The sequence below is a fragment of the Lates calcarifer genome, linkage group LG12, assembly GCF_001640805.2.
Source record: "Lates calcarifer isolate ASB-BC8 linkage group LG12, TLL_Latcal_v3, whole genome shotgun sequence".
NCBI lineage: Eukaryota > Metazoa > Chordata > Actinopteri > Centropomidae > Lates > Lates calcarifer.
The window spans coordinates 13547520-13564051 of record NC_066844.1 but is presented as its reverse complement, the minus strand read 5'-3'; the positions used below and the strand labels follow the sequence as shown (position 1 = coordinate 13564051).

Sequence of the window (16532 nt, the reverse complement as noted above, 5' to 3'; positions counted from 1 at the left end):
AGCAGCTGATGCGGCCATGGGAGCAGAGCATCAGATAGGGAAAGCAGACGGCGGCCAGGTGAGAGTGTTTAGAAGGCTCTGACACATCCTGTGATCTCAATCAACAGGAAACGGCACAAGCACGCCGCCGCTTTATGTCTCTGCCTTGGTCTCCATTGTGACGTCTTTGTAGGCAACGATAATTTTTCATTTTCACGCTGCCTTGCATCTATTCTGCCTGTCACTGTTTTTAACTACAGCAGCCAAGCTCAGAGAGTAGATTACGGCACTTACAGTGCATGAAAAACACAGCAACAAAACTGCCAGTGACAGAAGCGTTTAACTTTCTTGCTGGAAATCTCCCCCATGTGGCACTTTCGCTACAGCGAGTTGTTTATTATGTTCCAAGCTAGGCATAAGCGATTAAAGGAGCTCTTAAGAATCAAAGTGTTATAAATGCATGGAAACACAGCCGGCTGTAAATGCCACAGAATTAGAAGCTTACCAAGCCTAATACTAATACATGGCAATTTTCAGCTTGATGCTGATATAAAGAAATTACTTTTTTTTAAGTAAGCAATAAATGCAGTCAAGGGAACTATTACAGATTCCCTATTTTCATCCCAGCATAAATCTGCACACGACCTTTCTGTGGGTCCAACTCATGAATCCACTTGTTTATTCTTATCACTTCCATAAAAAGTGGATTAAACAAAGCAACCTCAACAGCTACAACTAAGGCAATACAAACCAAAGCATTTAAGGCAAAGGAAGAATTACAAGAAAGTGAGTGTTTGCATGATGTGTTTGTCTGTCCCTTACAGGGATTCATAAAATTCAAATAAAGTCCAGCATGAGACAATAACATTTTAAAGCCGAAAAACATGTTTTGGGCATCTGAGGATTCTGCTAAGCAGAGGCACTGCTTTACAAAGTTAGATGTCATCAGGTCTGAATAAATTGGCAGAAAGAGCGGGCCTACATACGGCACAGTGGTAGCCCTATTGCACAGATATGTCCATATGATCATAAGTAATATCTAAATCAACATCTCTGTCAGACTGCTTTAAGATTTTTACTGCATTTCAAATCATAATTTTCTTATTACCATACACTTAACGATAACTATTTTTAAAAAGAACGGTTAGCCCAAATGCACTGACAAATGAGAACAACGCATGTTTTCACACACACACACACACACACACACACACACACACACACACGCACACTGTATTTGACTCTATTGCACTTTAAAAGAGCTTTAAACACCAAGTCATACTAATCCCATAAGCTGCCACAGGGATTTCTTCCGCATTAGTGATGCAATCAAAATCACATTGGAAACCTGTGTCAATAATTAGGCTGATTTTGCCACATTAACATTAATTACACAACCATTTGGAAGATTTCAGGACTGATCTTACATCTGGAGCAGGCAACTGGAGAGGCCTGCTGGAGTGGACCTGACTATGCAGAGAATGCACTCCAGATAAACAGCAGCAGCACGAATCCACCACTTCAGCTTTTCTCCAAGTCTCTGTTTTCCAAATGTGGCTGTGATTGTCTGAGTCAAATACAAGAGGTGTGTAGGCTGTTAAACATACTGTGGCCGACGAGGGCCTCCTCTCACAATGAAGAGAAATATAACTGGTCTAACTGTGATGTGATGATATTTACAACCACTTTTTCCAAACTCAATGGAAAAAGGAGTGGTAGGAGTTAACACTAGGAAGTAGCTGCATGTATTTATTACATTTTTATTATAAACAATAGTTGCTGATGTTTGTCTGTTGAAATCACTTTTGAACAGAGGGCTCCCTTTTTTAAATGTTGTTTTGAGAAAAATATTCTTGGCAGAACACCTGAGTTCTTTTTCCTATTTTTATGGCATGAAAATGTTCAAATTTAGCATTTTGTTTAAACTTAACATGAAGACCAAATATTAAGATATTAGCATATGGTTATGGAAATCAAGTGTGTGAAAATGATTTTATAAAAATAGCAATATTACAATGAAAAAAAGGTATTTTATCCCTTCTTAATTTTGCTAATATGAACGATTCCTCCATGGGCAGAGCATGTTGTTACATAATTCAATAATCATTACATTAATTCAGTCACTAGTTGCAATCCCAGAAATGAAGACCGCTTGAATCAGACTTAAATACCCCAGAATTTCTTGCATAGAACATCTTTGTTGCTCTGTAAATGGCTTCCACTGGCCAAATACGCTGTCTTTATTTGTCACATTACATTCTACCTATGTACCCATAAGTCACAACACATTACTGGAGGGAGAGTGCGAGAGTGCTGAGAAGAAATGTTGACAGAAAAAAAGGGAATGAGAAAAAGAGATGACAGTGAGTTTGAAGTTGTAAGAGACAAAAAACAGACACTCCTCCTCCTCTGAAGCCCTGAGCTCCTGAAGTGTTAACACCACACATACACGTACACACACACACACACACACACACACACACACACCACTTCCCTGAAGTCCCACTCTAGCTCACCGGATCGCTCTAGCCAAAAGTTCACATCCTAGGGGCCTCAAACCTTCTCAGATAGGGAGACGGGTGTGAGAAGTAAACAGGAGATAGCAACCGGAATGACTGAGATGCCAATGACAACAAGAGCAAATGTGTTAAAGCTCCCACCTCTTGTTTGGTAAACATAGCATTACCATATTTCAGCTTTTCCAGACAAATGTCAACACGTGCAAACAGACAGATACTGCCACATTTCCACATTTCTCCCAAGTTCTTTAACCGTGCAACTTCAAACTAATTTAAAACTACTAATTAAACAACCAATTCAATTTGACCCTCAAGGGAACTGTCCTTTTCTTACTCTCCATGCTACTCTGAAATCAGCAGCACCTCAAACCACTGCCAGAGCACACCTGCCACCCCCCAAAACCTCCTGCTCCACGCATACACACACAAAATGCAGCACACAAATAAGACAACTGCACTGCATTCTGTTAATTATTAAGCCAATTCAATACAGTATTCATGTACATGCAGGGACCAGAGTCTAGTGAATGATTGTGTGTTTACCTTCTACAAGGGCTTGCTTATTTAAAGCAATCTTCAGTTCCAGCGGTGGTAAAACAGCCTCCTCACCCTGCGGACACAACATGGAGAATTATTTATGGTTATGAAATAATTACCACTACAGACCATAATGCTTGTCATCAGCAGCCACAAGCTAATTTACAAAAAGAAACAACAGAGTACATGAGTATAAACTAAATGCCTCCAATAACAAGTGGACCACCAGTTGCTATTGATTAGAGCTGATAACATGCACAAACACAAACTTTAAACGCGTTCAGAGAAATCATAAGAAAGAAATCATTTCTCTGTATTCTTGTGCTGTTTGCTCTCCTTTGTTTGTATGAAGTACCAGTCACTGTACCTCCCCTTGCTGCTACGGATGCACATCCACCATTTCAGCTCAGAACGGGGCAAAAGGCACCTCTCGTTTATCCTCCTGTAGCCAACTATTGTCACTGTTGGACACATCCTCGCATTTCCATCTGACTGTTAACTACAACTACACCCACTCATGATAACAAGTGAACAATGGTGCCGTCTGATGTGAGTGTATGGTTTATTTGCAAGACAAAACCTTTTTCATATTACTGACAGCGGATGCCCTTCTTGGCCCCCCTGGTGGTGAACACACTGTACCTGTACCTGCTCTGCCCTGACTCAACTCCCCCTGGGCGGCCCTGATCTGCATGCACACAGCTTTCCTAACTGAGCACTCAACCCAGGCAGGGAAAGATGAAAAAAAGAGAGAGAAAAGGAAACAAAATCTTATTTTTATGGTAAACTGAGAAGTGACTGTGGGGCAATATCTCAGGTGCATTTGAATAAAAGCATTAAAGCATATCCAAATATGAAAGGAAAAAAAAAAGCTCCAACTCCCTCTCCCACTGTTCTTTTTTGCCGTTTACATTTGGCAGTCAAAACTGTGGCCAGGCATTTGTGCGAGTGTTTATCTAAAGCAGACTGAGCATAGATAAAAAACACACCAGCCCAACTTGCCCAGTTTCAGCATTAATTATGTGTTAAATGCCCTTGTTGAAAAAGAGAGTCAACACGCAGCTCGCTCTGAACTCTACTGAGGGTTGAACAATCATCGAAAATGGACCATTCCCACACAACTACCCTATTATTGTGATTCATTACACTTCAATTAACATATCATCAATGGAATCGTAAATCAATGGTGAGTGGTGACAAATGACAGATATTTTCAGTTTCAAACTACTAAACATCATTAATTCCCATCACCTGAAAGAGCCCCGGGAGCTAAATGAGTTTACCCAATGCATAACATCCATTTAGATAAATGTTCCATCATTTTAATGATGGAAAATTTGTATTGGAGAGAAAAGGCAACAACGGGATCCTGATAGCAGCCGTATGCCTTTTCTCCTTGTAATATAAAGCCCACCTTGTAATACCTAAACAGATAATTGTCTCCATTTCAAACAGCACAAGGCTGTAATATTGCCATTTAGAACAGTGGGGGTGCGGAGAACGTAGGGTGAGGATAAACAAGCGCATGCTGCTTCACCCGGTTGGGAAAACCGAGCCCATCACACACTCCCACATTGAGATTTTAGGGAATAGAACAACTCCTGGTTGAGATAATTACCCACCTAGGTGGGTTATGTGCATGCTCAGTAAGAGGCCTGAACTAAGAATATGAATCAAAATGCAACAATTTCAAAAGACAAAGGAAACTAAGGAGCATTTTGCAAGGTTCTCTTGCAAAGTCTTGAGAGGATGTTGTAGGTGTATTGTGTTAAACAAAGTGGAGAATAGGACAATAAAGACTTTTGACAAAGAAATATCCCATTGTAGCTACAAGAGTCGTGCAGTGGATAACAGGCGTTAGCCTGATACTTTTAGTGGATCAGATGATCCAAATAAATGTTTCCATTCTCTATGCAAATACCACAGGGTTCATTGTAGTGGTGGGGGGAAAAACATGCAAACACCCTATTTTCAGAGGAAATGGACAATCAGAAGGGTTTTTTGCTATGGTAATGAACTGCTGTGGTTACATCTGAGCACGAACAAAGACTCATTTTATTCTGTCCACAAACCTGTGAAGTGGACTTCCCTATTTGTGAGGGGGTCACGGCTTCACAATATGCTCTCTAGTCCCAGGTATGTTATCAGTGCCTTTGGCTTTGTTGTAAGATAGCATGTTCAAAATATGAATTAATACCCCTCCACTGAAATGCACCCAATCCCAACAAAAGGCCCGCATTCACTGTGGACAGCTCTTCAGCTCCTCTAATGGACAGGCTCTCCTCTCTCTTCACACCGTGCAGACAAAAAGATGAGGGCCCATGAATATTTACCACTAAGTAAAGTTATTCCATTAATTACTCTAAGCACGCTTAATACTGTATCTGTGGCTACTTCTGTGGCAGCCCGTTAATGAACCTTCACACATCATTACCATATTAATTAATGCTCAACTCAATGGTTGTCAATAGGAGGCTGCCAGAGTTGTCTCTCGGTTCTTTACAGCCCATCCGGGATGTTTCGATCACTTAGTATCAGCATCTGAATAAATCTACAGTAACTATTTATCATGCCAACGGTGTGTTTGAATAAAACAAAGAAGAAAGTAGTGACACTGGTTTAACACTCCTTGAGGCCAGACGATCTGTATTAAGAGCAATGTGTAAATAAGAAGAGGGCGTAGGAGAGCTTTAGTTGCGAGTCAGTGATATCTATATACAGGGTCATTGGTGTTTGTTTTTAGGGTGTGGGCAGGAGATTTTCCAAGTCACTGTCTGTGCTCTGAAACACAGGAAAATCTAAAGCATGACTCACTTTTCAACAAACGCAGCTGCTTACTGTATGATCTGATCTGCTAAAAGGGCTGACTGCACACTATTTTCTCCCTCTTTTCTTCTGGGATTTTTATTAAGAAGGACTGATTAAATGAAAAACATGGCTAAGTCTCGTAAAGACAAAAAAGTCAGCATTTGAAAAAGTGAAAAAACAAGCATTGTGTTTTTTTCCCCCTTTTTGATGTGATTGGCAGGATCCTGGCGTTATATTTTAACACCCACACAGACTGTAAACAACAGCACTTTCTGACACGCAAACAGACTCAAAACCCACCAATTAAACCCAACTTCAATCCAGCCAGCCCTTATTCTGGGCGCTTTTTTTTTTCAGATTCTCTTTTTTTTTCTAAGCTTAAAAGGCAACAGTGCAGTCTGGTGAATGTCAGGCCTGTCTGATCCCCCAGATTCTTTGGACCTGCCCTCACGTTTTGCTGAGCTAAGAACAAAGTACACAGAGTGCACACAGAGAGCTTTGCTGCCTTAATACCAAGGAAGTGGAATTTCACTCCTAAACCAAAACAAACAAGGCCACGCATTTCTTTACACTATTTAAATGAGCATGTTGAATACAAAAAGTCTTATCAAGTGGATGCCAAATGCACTCCCCTCTGTCTTTTCAGGAATTCTAATCTATTGATCCATGAGTAAAACCATCAGAAAGATGTACGTTGCTGAGAGAAGAAGAAGTAGTGACAGGATGGGCACCTCCACACAGTTTAAAAAGAGAGTCTCACACTTTGCACATGAAATTAGATCAGCGGAGTTAAAAAGTTAAACTGATCACGCACGTACAGCGCAGCACACAAAGGGCTAACACACAGTGAACATTATGCAATCCTATTTTTATAACCAACCCCTGTCAATTCTACCCAGCCATATCATGTTTCCACTCTTGCCCAGGTCCTAGCTCCTCTCCGACCACAGATCCTGTGCGCTATTAATATCAATAAGCTGCAGATTCCATTTCCCCAGACAAAGACAAAGAGAGAACAAGAGGCGATGAGTGAGGGGAGGAACTAATACCCTCACGCATCACCGTGGGGTTATACCACTTGCTATCACCTCCAACCCTGCTGCACTGAAGAAAAAAAAAAAACCACATTAACATGGACACACTCTTCTTCACGCATACACAGGCATCTGTGCACATGCACACACCGGCAGTACTCAGTGCATGCTCAGCCACACCAGGGGGAATGCAAATATAAGATAACTGCTGGGTGATATTGTCCAATCATTTGTGAATTTTTAACTTACAGAACACATTCCTCTATTAATCAAGTTCGACTATACATCAGGTTTTTTGTTCTTATCTCCCGTGTTCTTCTTCCTTAACATGATCTCATCGCAATCCGGATGTATTAAAAAAATTCACTGTAAGGGTAAAGGAAAAACAGGAATAGGTTTTTATTTACAACATTGCAGTTCACGCTGTCTATCTTAGCATTAAGGCACTTTGCATTAACTAGCTATAGGTACAATGTCTGTGCTAAATGCATTTAGATTTGAAATCTCAACCACAAGTGCACAACTAGGGCTGTAGCTAACAAACACTGTCATTATCAGTGAATCTTTCAGCTATTTTCGTGATTAACCAATTCATTGTTTTGTTTAAAAACTGAGAGAAAATGGTGAAAAATGTCCATAATCATTTCGCACAACTCAAGATGATGTCTTACATGTTCTGCCCCTCCAAAAGTCTGAAATCCAAAAATATACAGTTTACAATCATATAAGTCAAAGATAAAAGTAAATTGTCCTGCTGGAAAATGCAAATATTTGCTTAAATATTTTTGCTTTTTAAAGTACCCATGACCGTTTCAGTTTGACACACAACTGACTTCCAACACCAATTTGCAACATTACACTACAAGTGGATAGTGGATGTATTGCTGTATCTCTTTCAACCTACAGTGAGACCAACTGCTATCTACACCTTGTACACAGACTCTGTCAATCACTTACAGAACACACCTACAAACACACCCGCGTGGACATGCACATACATCCACCAATGTCCAATAAAAGGCAAGAAGAGGAGGAGAAGGGAAAAAAAAATGAAAAGTGTCGAAAGATAATGGAATCTTTACAGACTTACCCATGAACAGTTAAACAGACTTTCATCATGTTCATGAGACTGTATATTGATGTAGATTCCCTCTCAGCAAAGTGTTTTGAAATCCACTTCTGAGGAAGAGAAAGCTGCCAGTGAAAGTAGCAGGTATGGAGTAGTTGAAGTAGTGTGTGGTAGTTGAGTGTGTTTGCAAATGTATGTGTGTGTGTGTATGAGAGAGAGAGAGAGAGAGAGAGAGAGAGAGAGAGAGTGAGTGTGTGAACTGAAGCCCAGACTGCAGTGTTGAGAGGGACTGGAGGTATGTGGTCTAAACACAACAAAAGCCAGTGCCTTGCTCTAGATTAAATATGCAGGAAGAGGCCCCCTTTGCATAAACACAAACACTCAGCAAATGAAGAACTGGTACAGAGCAGATGCCTGCTGAGAGCCCTACCTGTCCTGGCCTCTTTTAATTAGACAAGAGCAGGCAGAACAAATGAACATCAGCACGGTCACACAAGGCAGAACAAAAGGAAGGGAAAAAAAAAAAACAGAAAATACTTCCTCAGTCCTCAAAGATGTCCCTAATGACAAGAACAGAAGATTATTATACAGAAGCTGGAAAAAGGGTGCACAACTTTCACATGCCACAGAGTTTTTTTTTTTTTTTTCTGGTATGATGTCTTATTTACACCTTCTCAGATACTGTACATAAGTATGCTACATTAAAAAAAAACTTTGCTTATATTACTTGATTGTTAATAAAACTTAGTGAAATTTGATATTAACAGAACGACATGAGATTGTAACCGGAGCATGAAACTGTTTAATTACAACCTAAAACACTAATTACATTTCAAAATATCAAATTTAATTAATTTAAGAAGGTCATTTTTTTGGTGTGGGTATTCATTAAATTATATCCTGGATAAAAAAAAAATACACCTTGCCATCCTTTTATTCATCTTTACATATGCTTCTTCTACACACCTGCTGGTGGAAATGGCAAAAAATAAAATCTGAATTTTAATCAGATTTATTCCAATGTCCACTGTCCATGTTACTTTCTAAAGACACTCTTGTGTCCCCACTTTCCTCCTTTCCTCTTATTCTCTTCCCCTATCTATCTCTCCCTCAGTTTTTTTTCTTACTTAGGACAGGAATGCAGAAGCGTGTGGTGTTGGGGGAAACTCCTGCAGAATACTGCCAGGTCATCAGAGAGGGGGGAAAAAAGGAGAAGAAGGAGCTGAGCCCCCTCCAGAAAATCTGAAGAGCAGCATCAGATGCAGAGTGACACATATACTGATGTGGCCAGTCAAAGATGTCATTTTCATGTGAAACCCTCTCAAACGGATCAGGTGGAGCAGGGAGGGGGCTGGGGGTGACGTGATATTGGGTGAAAGGAGGGGAGCTAGGGAGAAATTGAGGGGTGAGAGGGAGTAAGAGAGGCAGAGAAAGGAGAGCAGAAATGAGACCTCTGGAAAATAAACAGGGTGTAGGGTTTCAAAGGCAAGGGGGACACAGGCATTCCATTGTTCAAGCCAATTATCAGTGGAAAATAATAACAACAGATGGATCCAGGGCGGCCAACTTGTGCCGGAGCACCCTGGCGCTGGAGAACAGATGATGAAATGTGAGAGTGCTGTTAGAAGGGGGGGGGGGGGGGCACAGTCTCACACACACACACACACACACACACACAGACAGAACTCCACACACCAGATGTGAACTTCCACAAGGACAGTTTAATATGTGCTCTCTGGCCACCACTTGTGCCGCACGGCTTTGGCATACCAGACAATAGCCGACACCTCCATGTGTTCAGAGGGGGCGTCTGAAGTCAGATAATACATATGGCTCCTGTGTTGCTGTGTGATAAATTCAAATCCGTGCGTTCCTTTCATGTTCAACAGAGCAGGGTCATTAGATGGCGAACACATGCTTGTATGCTGTACATGGAGTGCTGTAACAACACGACAACCTGTAGTAGTTATAGAATGAAGATATATATATGTTCTTTTTTTTTGCTGCAGATTATTCAAATCAGCTCGTATCCCAGATGACCTGTTGTGATGTTCTTATTTGATGTCTTCCAGTGTGCTAACGTTCACAGACAGGCAGATGCAACAGAGCAGTGGAGACAGACCTCATTGACTCTGGCTTCATTCACAGATCCCTCATATCAGCCACAGATTGACAGGCAGCAGAGGGGGCTGCAACCTTAAAACAAAACCAATTCTCTGTGTGCCTTGTCAAGGGTGGGAGATGACTGCAGATAGCAACACAAAAGATCTGCCCTTCCTTTTCACAAGAAAAGAGAAGTTTTCGTTTCATTAACTCCAGACTAAAGCGTAATTATCTCCCTATAGACCTTAATCACCAACAGAAGGATAATAGAACAAAAACCAGTTTCTTCTTCAGTCATTAAAGTTTTTTTTTATGTTGTTGTTCTTTTTTCTCTCCTCTGCACTTTAGATGAGTCCATCAAATAATGCCAAAGAATCATGGGGGGGAGGGGCAAGAAAAATCTAATTTTCCCAGTTGTAGAGGGTGAAAGATTTTAGCCATAAAACAGACTTGTTTGCCTGCCATCTTTGGCCTTTTCCTATCTGGCTGTTTGAATGTTTGACTGATGGAGGCTGTGGGTCAAAGAGCAGAGGGAAACGCAACCAGCTGACTGGCACTACTACAGATGACTGAAGTGGTAAAAAAAAAAAAAAAAAGAAACTAGGATTTAAAATGCTTCTAATAAAATCTGATTTAACACCAAAACAACACTCTGCAGTATATAATCTAAATGTCTAACATTGCTTGAAGGTGCTTGTGATACTACACCCTGAATGAAAAATCCCTGAAGGATTGTAGCAGAAGGATTTCTATAGGGGGGAATGGGGGTGGAAAACTTTGCCTAGATTTAATTAGCTTATGAGAAATAATTGCCATTAGCAAATCTCGTCAAATGGGGTTGAGGCATTTTGCTGGGAAAAAAAGTCATATTTTTGGATGAAGAGGAGACAAAGCGTTTTCAAACAGGAACTGGCGGGCCATCAGCCGTTTTAGTGCACTGACACTAAGGTCGAGTTAATTAGACTATTGTCATTTTAATCAGGACAGCTCGGCGGCCATCACTTCCTGAAAGAGCCAGCAGACTTTAAACGGCTGAGGATTTTTTACGTGTGTGTGTGTGTGTGTGAAAATGTATGTGCGTGTGTACTGTATACGTGTGTGTTGGGCCTGAAGTGTCACCCAGCTATGGGTTATAGAGTATGGTCTGGTTCTCTCACATGCTTAGAACATTAATGAGCTGGAGACACACCGAGGAAACAAAGGAGCCTGGAGGATCACCAGGGGAAACTACTCGCCTCTGCTCTACTCATGTCTCTGTTCATTTGAAAATAATTTAAATATCAAATATTTGAAATAATTTGCTTCTCCCTGGCTATCAGATTTTGAATAGGGAGTCTTTCATGTCTTCGTTATTATGTTCTTCACTGGCATTAGCATTTAAAACATAATTAATGTAACCATATTTCCTAGGTGCTTACCATTATGTTACAATAATGGTTTATTTTTTTTCTGATTTCCATATTTTATGAATACAATGGGAAGATCGTAATAACAAACCAAAGAGTAACAAATTATACATCAACTCTTTGCTGAAAATGATTAATGTAAAGAGAGTTTTTAATCATAAATGACAAAGGGCTGGCTTTAACCTGCTCTAGACTTGCAAGATGAAATTCACTTTTTGCCACCTCTTGTGAAAAAGGTAAAGATGGTAGAGCCGACAGAGTCTCATTTGAGTTTAGCCACCAGCCTTCAGAGTAAGAGCTGGGGGGAGGAGCTGAGTACTAGAGGTGTCAGTGGAGCTCTGCCAATCAGCAGGGGTGATAAAGGGGCCAGTCCAATATTAACACCAAAACATCTTTGTAATTTTTCCCCTGGCCATAGTTCAGGTCAGCTGTGGACAAGGTGACAAAGGTAACCTGCAGACAAATGCTGGTGAACTTCCCCCTGTGACACCACCGTCAGCCCCGGGGCAGGACTGGCCAATGACATTAGCCAAGTGTCTCAGTACAAAGTTGACCGCTGCAATATTTCATATTCACAGACCTCAAGGGAAACAGCATTAAAAGGGATTGAAGCAGTCCCAACACATTTGACTCCATGCCACTTTTTACTATGTCTGTTTATGATTATATTAATAGTTCCGTAAGTTCATCGTTTTTAACATCAGTCATTAATATTTAACAGGGAGTTAATATTAATCTGATCAGAAATTATCTTCCTTCAATAATTCAATACATACATTAATAATTCAATAAAAAGAATGTTCAGCATAGTTGAGGGGGGAAAAAACTGGAGACATTCAATAACTAAGTCTGAAAAAATGAAGCCAGAGAAGTCACATTACAGCACCAAGTCTGCTAAATACAGTAATAGCAAAATCTAAAATGCAAGCGCCATCTGAACAACTTCAACTGGAATTAAACTTGTTAGCAAGGGAAGCTAACAAGCACAAGTCAATGGTGAAAAACAACATAATGTAAAATTACAATAACCCTCTGCTTTCACTTTTAACTCATTTGTAATCCAGATTTAAAGTGGCTGAGTTTTCTGTGTCGCCAATCAGTTTCTTGACAGAAGTGAGTGGTGCTGATGGTCGCTTGCCAAGAGCTACAGCTATTTTTGCGTTTACAATACAAGAGGTTAAAATACACCCTCTGAACCCTGAGTCACTATCAGAAAGTGATGAGACGTGTGGGCTTTCCACCACTGGAGACAGCTCTTGGCGAGTGAAGGAATTAAGTTTGATGCTGAACCTCTAAACTGGTCAGGAATAGCTATCGCTACATAACCAACATCAGCTGTTAATGCTGACGTTGGCTATGTAGCGATAGCAAACCTTACAATAGCTCCTTTAAATGCACTGACTAACCAGCGACCATAGGCTGTTGTCTCCACTTATGTACATTCAGAGATAAAGAAGACATGCAGACTGTGAGGTCTCTGCACCATTAAAAGTCCTACAATGCCCGAGTTCTTCCATAAGAGATTTACAGGGATTAGATGGTGAAATAAAGGCCTAATCTTTATTTGACAGGGAAGCCAATCTCTGGCTCACTGGTCAACCCCTTGCGGTAGGCCCCTCGCTCTCTCAACTCACTGTCTTTACTACACACCTCAGGCTTATTTAAAACCACATTTAAGATGCATATTGTGCCTTGTATGAGGTCTCAATCCAATTATCGTATAAAAAGGACAAAATAGCACAATTTTTTCAAGTGAAAGTATTCAGAGGCTTAGTGCTAGAAAGACTTATTCCACAAATTATGTCCTATATTGGGTCACAGCCTTACCTGTATGTGAGTACATCTTGATGGCTATTTCCTTTTGTAATTTTCCTCTTTTTTTTTCGGTCTAAGCTATGCCTGATTGAAAACCCAACCAATTTCCATGTGCAGTTTAATGACAGATGGAAAGAGATATTTCATGGAGATGTATAGTCGAGACTGATAAACTATTAATCACACTGCTGGACAATGACACCAGCTAAATTTAAACACAAAGTGAAAAAGGGTCAAGTAACAGCCTCCCTTATTCCTTAAATTATTCATTACTGGGGGCTGTTATTGCACAGCATAGAATTAAAAATTTTAGATTTCATTTAATTACAGTACAAAATTACAGTACATGTTGGCAACAGATGTCACAGCTTGGACTGGCAGTCCTTCACTATCTTTAACCCTGTCAGACAGTGACCAGGGCCTTTTCCTGCTCTCTCGCTCCCTCTTCCTCTCACCATTCCTCTGTTTGTGTCCGCTCAGTTTGACCTACACACAAGATCATGTGATGAGAGAGTGAGGGGAGGAAGAAAGTGCCAGATAAGACCTGATTATTTAGTGTAATGTATATGTGTATAAGTGTATAGCTTAATACCCAAACAGGTCATGTGCAACATCTACTGTTTCTGTTTCTGTTGGTGGACCTAATTTTATTTGTTTGTTTGGCTATGTCGACTAATACATTCATGCTACATATAAAGTGTTTATTTAATATAATAAAAGAAGCCACTGTGGCTGTGGCTTTTAATGGAAATGGCACAATTTCTTCCATAGACAGACCTACCAGTCACCACAAACCAGTTGCACGAGGTTTTCTGATCAAGATTTCTAATAAAAGTTTGTTTCTCCCAAGCCCAAGGATGCAATTTGAACATATCAAACTCTGCCTGTAGCACTTACTTGGGAGAAGAAATTATTTTTTAAAAATGTAGTAAAGACTGTTGCTCTGTTGCATCTGATCCCAGTGCGTGTGACAGATGCTAGATTATTTAAATATATTCACCTCTTTAAACAGACAGTTTCTCCAGTACCAAAAATGTCTTTCAGCACAGTTCTGAAAAGCTAACACTTTCCACTTTTACAGCGGAAGTTCTACTCTGCCAAAAAAGGTACATCACCTTTTCTAAAGTAGCCAAATTCAGAGCACCATTGCATACACTTCACTTTGCTCTTAGTGTGAAAAAGGATATTGCAACCAAGAAAAAATTTACTACATGTGAAAACATCTGCAACTTTCCTTATTAGGGATTGAAATGATTGTGTTGTCAATGTCAAAAACTCTGGATGGGTGTGCCTTGCTTAAAAAGTGCTTTTCCAAGATGCAGCTGCATGGTGGAAGGAGACAACACACCATAAGCGCACACTCTGTCAGGTGGAACATTGTGTCTGCAATCTCAGTCTCAGTGGTTATCTTCCAAAATATTTTCAAGATATACAAAGTAATGTTAAGAGTTAAAATCCACCACTCCTGCTTCTCATCCCTTTTTAATTACAAGAGAGGTAACTGTTGGTGTTAAGGTATGTTACAAAAAACTGGTACTGATCTTTTATGTTCAATAATGAAACTTATAAGTAGTAAGTAATATGATTGTTTTTAAGAACTAATATACAAAGTTTGCACAGTTACCAGATGTCATTTTCTTATATCAGGCAGACAAAGGCCTTGTTTGTCTGCTCCATATCCTCTAACTCAGTGTTTCTCCCTCACTATCTCTCTCCCTCTCTCTTCCTTGTATCATCCCCACCTCACAGCAAACAGAGTTGTATGCAAATATTAAAAGCCATAATGCATTATATTGTTTGGTGTTAACATTTGAATATTTAAATGGTGCGTTTTAGATCTAGATATTCCCATTTCAATTTCCATATACTGTACATGCTGAATGCAGACAGTTACATTTGCCCATACTGCAGGTTGAAGACTTTGCAAGGGTATTTGCTTCTTTTTTACACAATACTGGTTTGACATGCCATTGTCTTCATAATTGCGTTCTTGCTGAACACATACCTGTTAACAATGCAAGTTACCAACCCTACTAAACGACGACTGTATGTGGCCTGTGTCAGAGCCACAGAGCTGGATATGTGAATCACCCACGTACATGCCACTTAACCAAATTGGCAAAGCTGATAAGCCATATTTACATAGCAGTGTTGCTGGGCGTGATTACTATCAGTAAAACTTCCCCCCACGCTTTAATGGAAAGTTGGGATATAACTTAGTGTGGGTTACAGCTGCCCTCGGGAAAATAGCTCAATTACACCCGTGAATATAAACACTCATGTGGCTGTCGGAGTGGTAAACAGATGTGGGGTGACAGTCTGTAGTGCGTGATCAGTCAAGCAGCTGTTGCTGCACCTTCATTCATTCGCTTGCTCTGATGATGGATTCCAACCCCCCCTCCCAACACACACACACACACACACACACACACACACACACACACACACACACACGGCTCAACATGTAGCTACACTATTTGGATATGGGGCAGTGGCAATAGTCAGATTAAGCTGCTAAGAATATCATTAACATGCTCACATGCTCCCTGTGTTAAGCTAACGCCTGCTGCACTTTTACTGCCGCTGTCAAACACAACAATCAGTTTGTGTGAAGTGGACATCATGGATGGAGTTACAGTCACTTTAATCTGTCTGTACAGGCCTCTCTGTTCTGATACAGGGCAGGACTGAAAAAAAGTCAACACAAGAGCATTCAGAATGATGTCATATGATGTTATTTTGTCTTAGCATACTGTGCATTTGTACTATTGAAAAGGACATCCCCTTTGGCTGTTGTCTCATTGGGAGCCTACCTGTCACACAGCTGATATGACGCCCTTTGAATGCAATGTGTACATGTGATCAGAGCTGCAGCGAGCGCCCCAGATGACAAAGTGACTAGGAGTGTCAAAGCAGCCTACAAACAGGCCTGTCCTCTTCCAGACAGGAAGCTGGGAGCAGCAGAGGCGCTGCCTTGTCTCATCTGCCAGCAGCGCTCGCTGCCTCCCCGCCTCATCACAGCAACCATGTCTGATGGTGTGCACAACTCCATGCTGGACGGCTGTTTTGATTTCAGCCTGTGTGACACATCTGTTGCTTGTCATGTTGCGTTGTGCCTGTCTGCGAGCTGAGCACGACCGGGGCAAATGTACTTTCTCATCCCCCTCTGTCCATGTTTACAGGGCTCACGCTTACAAACAGGCCAGCATGGTACGCATCATGTGGAAGGTCAGGAGGCCTTATGAGACACTACGTGCACCTG

General features: G+C 40.8%; 1 protein-coding gene across 9 annotated transcripts in view; it reads right to left on the bottom strand.

The window, feature by feature from the left end:
• foxp1b (forkhead box P1b) overlaps positions 1–16532 on the bottom strand; it is a 150336-nt gene that overhangs the window by 97606 nt on the left and 36198 nt on the right. For all 9 annotated transcript variants that reach the window (XM_051074689.1, XM_051074692.1, XM_051074697.1 and 6 more), the window contains one exon: positions 3042–3108. The gene's annotated coding sequence lies outside the window, so the exon portion shown is untranslated. The remainder of the gene's footprint in view (positions 1–3041; positions 3109–16532) is intronic.